Source organism: Cupressus sempervirens, chromosome 7, assembly GCF_028749045.1.
Source record: "Cupressus sempervirens isolate cs-2001-9-10 chromosome 7, ASM2874904v1, whole genome shotgun sequence".
Lineage (NCBI taxonomy): Eukaryota > Viridiplantae > Streptophyta > Pinopsida > Cupressales > Cupressaceae > Cupressus > Cupressus sempervirens.
In genome coordinates, this window is record NC_143124.1 from 265,339,094 (window position 1) to 265,347,658 (window position 8,565).

Sequence of the window (8,565 nt, forward strand, 5' to 3'; positions counted from 1 at the left end):
CATTTGACCTCATTTTTCAACCAAAAATTTTGACCATCAACTAAAAAAGCTTAGGTCGGTCGAAATGAAGAAGGCAAAAAAATCTTTTGTTTACATCTAAGCCCCATCTTGGTCAAAATTTTGACCAACACATGTAGGTCAAAATTTTGGCAATGGCTTAGATGTAAAAACAAAAAAACGTATCATGTTCATTGTTTTTAGTGCTTGTGGGATCATTTGCATTTTGTTGGAGTTTTTCATGTGCAAAGAAGATTTGTACAAATCTAGCTTGAAGATTTGTAACCTTTTGAAGGGATTTGAATCTTTTTTGAATTTTGTTTAGTCCATTTAATTCTTTGTCATATATTTTATCAAATTTATTTATATTTGTATTATGCATTTCAACAAGGAGGTGTATTTTAGTTTATAGTAGAGGAGAAATGGCGAAAAGAGATGGTAAAAGGACCGTGAAAACAAAAAAATGGAAAGAAGAGTGTTAAGGCACATATTAACAGTGGAAAAAATTATGGTGTGAAGACCTCAACAGATAGGAGAAAGGATTTGGATGAGGTTTCAGTTGTTTGTTCGGGTTGTGAGGGCTTGGGAGAATTGAAGTTTTGTGATCAGTGTAAGAAAGGGTTTCATTTGAGCTGGTTGGGGTCACAGGAGGTGAATGGAATCAATCCTTATCAATGCGATGATAGAGGCCAGGTATTCACTATCTTAAATTACTTCAATCCTCCCTAATCAATCATCGTGTGATTGCTAGTTTTGTAGGATTTAGTGTACAATCACAAAGTTAATGTACACTATTGAAGCATGCAGATTACACCACATAATTTTCAAGTGATTTCTATGGTTGGCATTTTCTTATGTTCTATAAATTTTATATTCAAGGCCACTGATATTTTGATTATTGTAGGTGGTTGGCATCACAATTATCTTTTATTTAACATATCCTAATTTATCAGTGACATCTATGGTTTGTTGTATAAGGATGACACTATGAAATAATTTTACTTGAACATAGGCTTGGAATTTTTTCCATCAATGTTTTAAATTGTGTCAATTTCATTCCTCTCACAAATAGCTAGAAGCTAGTCTATTGCAATCAAAGTTCTTACATTCTCCATGACTCGAGTTTTGGTGAGTTCCAAGTCCCAGATGAACCATAGGGGCCTAGGACTCTCTAGAAACTCAGCCTAGGAAAGACTCCCAAAAACACAAGTTTTGTTGAGTCTTGCCAAGTTTCTGTTGAGTCCTGCTAAGTTTTTGCCAAGTCTCGAGTCAAGTCAGCCATGCTAAATCCATGCCAAGTATGAGTTCAGGAATTATGGTTGAGATTACATATGCAAGGTGACATAAATTCTTGTTCACTAACATTATTTTTTCTCAATTTCACCTTTCATACCTTAAATTTATCAATGCTTAGGTTCTAGAAAACTTTTTTAGCAAGCATTTTGTGGTTTGATTCTTATTTTCCTGGAGCACAATATTTGATAATCCTACAACAAAACCTTTCTTTTAGATGGAATTGTAGTTTAAAGCATTAGTTCATAACAGAGAATTGGTTTGTCAAAAACATGCATCAAAATCATTTTCTTTGTTATATTTGAATATAGTAATGCTCTTAAATGTTGTTATTTTTTCCTTTACCAATGAGATGCTTTGTACCTGATATTGTCTCATGTAAGGAATGGCATCTAAAGTTGTGTTCTTTTAGTTGGCAATGTTATCGTGTCTAATATTGAAGTCTTATCATTAGGTTCTCTCTAAGGAACATTATTGTAGTGGGCAATAACTTTTTACTTTTTGAAATAGCTATCAATATTAAAACAAGGCAATCCAATCTATTTACGCTTAATTTTAGGTACCATTATGTTTTGTTTGTAATATGTCTATTTTATGCACACTTTCAGTGGCTAAACTATTTAAAACCCACTTTTGATTCTTAGTCTTTGTTTTTAACTAGAATGGCGAACCATACACATAATAGAATTTGGACAAAATTATCCATTTACAAAATACAATTATGCTCTTAAAAATGGCTAATTCATTTTCTTTAGTAATGAGATGTTTGGTACCTAATAATATTCCAGAAAGGAACAACATCTCAAATCTATGCTCTTGCAAATGGAAATGTTACACATTTCCTATTTATTGTAAGTTTTATGTTTAATACGCTCTTTAAGAAAATTATTTTAATGGGTAATAATTCTTCACTTCTGAAATAGTTATCAACTTAAAAGCATGGAAGCAAAATCTTCTCTCTTCTTAAATGGAAGTATCATTATGTTCTATAGTTTCTTTCTAAGTCTATTTTAAAATAGTGATATTTATATGTCAATTAAAATTCATACTTTTGACAATAGTTTTATCTAAATGATTTTTTCACTTGTTAGAGTTTGTCTATTTTCAACTATAATAGTGAATCATGCACATAATGACTTTTGTGTTTAATTGAACTTAAACATATTATTTATGTATAAGAGGCTTCAACCTTCTAGTATTGGTGCAATACTAGAAATATCTTCAGTGCACAATGCCTTTCAATGCTGTGGACGTTTTCCCTATGTTGTACAATGCATTTTCTCTTTTTTGTGTATACATGTGTGTGTGTGTGTGTGTGTGTGTGTGTGTGTGTGTGTGTGTGTGTGTTGTGTGTGTGTGTGTGTGTGTGTGTGTGTGTGTGTGTGTGTGTGTGTGTGTGTGTGTGTGTGTGTGTGTGTGTGTGTGTGTGTGTGTGTGTGTGTGTGTGTGTGTGTGTGTGTGTGCGTGCGTGCGTGCGTGCACGCGCGCGAGTGTGTGTGTGTGTTTCTGTGTTGTGTGTGTGTACACATGTTATATTCAAGATGCAGGAACTTGAAAGTTAAAACTACTCAATTTATGGACACACCTCTCGAATTCATTGGGGAAAGGGATGTGGGGTTTGTTGGGGAGGGAAGAGGGGGTGGCATTGGATACATTGCATTTGACATAGCATTTTCCTTTTAAAAATTTGGTTTGTTATTATTCCACAAATATCCTAAAAATTCCTATCACCAAAATTTGTTTACTACTATACCCATAGATTTCATTAGTAAGACCTAGAAAATGGTAATATATAGGATCCTTGATGATTGCCAACATCACACCAACATAAGCCCACATAATAGTCAAATGCTTTCTTGATGCTCAAGCTCTCCATGCATGTAGAAATCAGCAATAATTGCATCCTACTTAGATTGCAAAAAAGATTGCCCTTCTATTATGATGTTTCTTAAAGTTCCACATGTTAGTGAATATTCGACAATTCCTTTTTGATACTCTGCTCTCCAATTGGAACGATAATCCATATTAATCTGATTCATTTTGATGTTGTATTATTTATCTTATTCTCTTCTAGTTGTGCCCTGGCACTCTTGAGTTCATGTAAAGATTTATAGAACATTTGGAGCCTATCCTGCAAAAGTCATCTGCCTTCAACAAGTAATAGATAATCAAGTCTACAGAAAAAGAGGCTAGGAGCATGAATTAACAAGTAATTTCTGATTGAATTTAACATGACACATAAAAAAATTTAATATTCCTTCAAATTTGAACTAGAAAATTAAATGTTTTTGACCCCAGATCTGAAATATTTCTAGCAAAGAGTAGATTTAGTCTTCACATGAACTCAACAGTGACAATGGACAACTAGAGGAGAAGAGATTGGGAGTATCCTTTTAACTGGTAGTGGTAATAGATAGCCAAATCTGAAGCAAAAGATGTTAGGATGATTCTTTTGACAAGTAATGTTAAACTAAATCTAACACGTTACATTAAAACTTGTAATATTTAATTAAAATTGAATGAGAAAATTAAATACTTTTGCCTCTAAATCTGGAAGATTTCTAGTAGAATGCAGTTTCCCCCCAAAAATTTCAATTCAATTCAATTGGGTTTCAAGACTGAAAAATGTTGAAACAACAAATTCTGATTGTTGTTGTTCTTGGTCTGTTATTCACATCTATAGTGGAAGGAAATGCAAGAGTGCACAAAGAAAAGCCTATCCATACAAGGACATTGAATATAGAGAATGAGTACACCAAATGGATATGATGGATGGGTACTCTGAGCCATTCATTGTTTAAAAAAGCAAAGAACAAGTGTCTTCCTTGCTCTTACCTTGTGTTGGATCCTATAGATGGAGTAGAGGACTTCATTTTTGTTTAGGAAGCCATTGATTCTCTGCCTCTCTTCAATATTTTTAGAGTTGTTATCAAAATCAATGCATGAGTATATGAGTAAGTATGTGTAAATTAATGTGGTTTCAAAAATAATCGAGTGATTTTATTTGCATCAATGTTTATGCTTAGTGATATATTAATAAGATGATGAAATATAATTTAAAGATTGAAAATTTAGCTAAGTTTGAAGATTGAAGAGTTGGCTTACTTCAAAAAGGATAAAATGGCATAATTTTATCTTTCGATCTATTATGATTGTAGTTTACAAATTTGGATTAGATCAACCTTGTGAGTTAGCTAAAAATAATTTGTTTTGGTATTTATTTTGGTGTTTGATAGGGAGAAGGTGAACATACTGATGACAAAAGCATTTGTAACTCTTAAAGGGGTAGGGGTGGACTCCACAGTCATACAATGGGGAAACATGGCAGGAACTTTAGGGCCAGATGGAAAGCCATTGGGCATATACAATAGTGTCGCTATAGTAGTTAATTCTCCTTATTTTATTCCCAAGAACATTACTTTTAAGGTGAGATTTGGGATTTCTTACTTCAAATGCTTTCTGTTCAAAATTGGCCTATATCTAATTTTTGTGCTTGGAATCTTGGATTATTTTGAGAAATATCACAATGTATAATTGATTCATAAATGATAATTTTAATAGGTATTTGAATATATGTGTGGGTGTTTAGTTTGATATTAGTATGGTTTGATGGCTAAATTGTAGTGTTGTTCTTATTAATAAAGTTTAAATTCTATGAAAGAACATTTGTTGATGTTGAATATTTTTTTGAAAACGTAGAATACAACACCTATTCCTCCACCAGGGGCAATAAGGAAGGAAGCAATAGCTCTAAGAATAATAGGGGACACAACAGCTTTCTTTGGGTGTAGCTTCCTTGGAGCTCAGGACACCTTTTATGATCACATTGGACACCACTATTTTAAAGACTATTATATTGAAGGCTCCATGGATTTTATCTTTGGGAATGGCCTTTCACTATATGAGGTACATACCCTTTTTGTAATTTGTAAGAAAGATTGTTAAAACGGTTTTTCATATTGACCATTTTAAATAGTAGATTCTAAAGTTTCATGAGGTATACTCTAACATTTTATTTGTTTTAAGTGATTCATTTGAAGTCATAGTAATGATGAATCTTATTTAAAAAGTTTAGTGATTTCTTATGAGCATCATAAATAGATTAGGTAGTAAACCTAAAATCGTACTAACTATTGTGATTTATATGAACAACACACTAAGTCCTATTCAAAAATTGTTATGGTTTATTTGAACATCATGCTCTTTATGAACTATCTGAAATTATATTAATCAATAGGTCTTATTGAAGAGTTTATACCAAATAAATGGATATTATTGGATAAGTTAAACATCATACTCTTTAATTATTTAGATTAATTTGGAAATCTGGAATTATATTAATAGATAGGTCCTATTGAAGAGCCTAGACTAATAAATGGGTATTATTGAGAAGTTAATTTGATTTCATATGAATGACATGTTAAGTTTTGGTGAGCTTGGTCCATATAGAAGTCTATTAAAAGATAGGTTTCGGATGAACCACTTAAACAAGTCAAAATGAACTTAATCCCTAAACACACATTTCAATATTATATTTGTTGGTGTAGGGGTGTGTGGTACATGGGATATCTAATACATATGGGGCAATAACATCACAAAAAAGAGAGAGTTCAATAGATGACATAGGATTTGCATTTCTAAGATGTAAAGTGACAAGGTCAGGAGCTATATATTTGAGTAGAGTGTGGGGAAAATTTTCAAGAGTGGTGTTTGCGTACACCACTAGTACATTAGGACACCATTTTTTACCAAAATTTTTGACCAAAGGCCTATTTGGGTTGTTAAATTCATTTTTTTTCAAAGATGGGCCCGATATTGTCTTAATTTTGACTATAGTTAAATTGATAGTCAAAATTTTGACCTTCCGAACATATGATGTGATAATAAAATAGGGTAAGGAAATGGTCATTTTGTTTTTGCATGCATGACTATAGTGGATGGGAGTTTAATCCTTGTGTCTTTCAAGCATGCCTTTTTTGTTAGCTCTCTAAATTATTGTTCGATGGGCTACTCATCAATCACACTGTAATTGGATAGTTATTGTCTTCTATTCTCGTCATCAATGTATGGTTTCTTTGAATCTCGCTAGTATGTCATTGCAAGGCCTAATTTCTCCTTGTCTTGACAATCTCTCTTTTCTTAGAATGCTTTCTCTCAAGAATAACAACATTAGGTTTACATTCCTTCTTAATTGGGAATGGCTTTTTCATCTATACCAAGATTCTATGAATAAATAAGAAGGTTCCATTCCCTTTGGCAGGTTGTCATTCTTTGCAAGTTACCATTGTGGCTAGACTTAAGCGACACACTAGATTCTTTAAACAACACAAACTTACTAACTAGTCCTCGATCGAACTAGTCAAATTGTCTTATCAAATTTTCAAATATAATCAGTCATTTTATCATATGGTCATTGTGTCTTATAGAGAGAATGTATATATTCAAAACCAGATAGGTTAGTCTTATATGAGGTACCTCATTCTTGAATCCAAATATCATTATCATTGTCAAACATAAAATAGACATAAAATCATTTTGTTTATTCACTTGTTATAAATGTTAGTCTTATATATTTGGTTTTCACAAGTCATGCACTTATGCATCTTTGGGATATCAACAGGCTATTAGAGATGTATGGATGGTTCATGGCCTTATTTTTGTTCTCTGTTGTTTGTAGGGTTTTCGCCATGAAGTCTAAGGACAAACATGTTGTATGTTTGTGATAGACATGTCCACCTATAATAAAAGTATCAAATGCAAAAAAAATGCAAAGAAAAACCAATGTTCATGACTACTGCTACACATATCTTGACCCTTAATACCCATATGCTTAGATGGATTGGCTAACATTCCTAGTCTATTATAAGTGCTTGTTAAATGAAAAGGGAATTTTCCATCTTGATATGTCAATATCTTGACATGGATATACCCATTTTAAAAAAATAAAATGGCTTAATGATGAAAAAAATTGCTCAAAAGGAATTGCTGAATAGTGGTCAATAATATCTTATTTGCAAGTTCTTTCAGTGTGACTAGTTTGATTAAGGACCATTTGATTAGTTTCCTTTTACATCCAAACCTTTCTTGTCCAAAAAAAAATTTTATTTACTTTCCATTTATCATGTTACAATTCTCATTCATCCTGTTGTCACTTACCTTGTTTTTTATCCTGTTTGCATCCACAGTTTGCTGAAGTGCAAAATATGGAAAACTGGCCTTAACACAGCTTGTAGGGAATGTGTATAGAAGATTTTCATGATATAGGAAAAATTTATTTGTTGAAAGGGCATTCCACAAATTTCAAGCAAATGTAATCTACATGCAAAGAAATTTGGATTTTTTATCACAACATTTCTAGATTTTTGAGTTTGGTGCAGAGATGAATCTCATTCAAACTCACTAAAGTATTGGAAACTATGATTCTATTATCTACCTCTATCAAGAGGAAGCTCAAAAATTTATTTAATTGTCATGAATTTATATTTGTGCATAGATCTTCTAATGGAAGTGGGGATACTATCTTTTATTTGTTTAGAACTTTGTCTCAGAAGCTCCAAAATTATATGGGCTTTGTTCAATCCTTTGACAGCTTATAGATATAAATGCTTTCTTTCTTTCTTTTTCTCTCTTTTTAAGTCCAATCCCTCTTAATAAAATCTTTCTTGTTAATCCCTCTATATACAGTGTTTGTTAAACCCTCACAGGTACCTTCAAGACCTCCTTATTATTGTCTTTAAAAATTGTTATTATGTGTAAGACAAAATTTATGGGAAACATGGAATTAGTGCACAATTATGTATTATATTAAATCCTCTTTTTAAAGTAATTAAATAGTTATGGTCCATATAAATTTTGATACAAGAGATAATATTGATATGTGGAAACTTAGAAATGAAATGGATTTAGTAGGTTTATGCTTTTTGGCAAATTACAAGTAGCAATCTAGTAGCTCTCTTTGCACTATCCTATTTTCTCTTATGGGTCTGTCAAAAGTACAATAAAAAAACAATAGTAGCTCTGGCTGAAACTATGTAGGGTAATGGAACTATACCATATGTTGGAGGAAATGGGAGCATAAATGGTTATGGTTGAGGTGCAACATGGGGCTTAGGTAATGGTAGTAATAACCAGGAAAATGGAACTATTGTTGGATATGAAAGTGGCTATGGAAGCTCTGAATATATCTATGGCTCAAGTGTCGGTGCTTATCCAAGACAAAATAGTGGGTATGGAACTAAAGTGGCAACACATAGCTCAACAATTGGGGCCTATGAA

At 32.3% G+C, this 8,565-nt stretch overlaps 1 pseudogene; it reads left to right on the forward strand.

Moving 5' to 3' along the window:
• The first annotated feature begins 3,915 nt into the window (after window positions 1-3,915).
• On the forward strand, window positions 3,916-6,981 carry LOC149546461 (putative pectinesterase 53; annotated as a pseudogene).
• The last annotated feature ends 1,584 nt before the right edge of the window (window positions 6,982-8,565 follow it).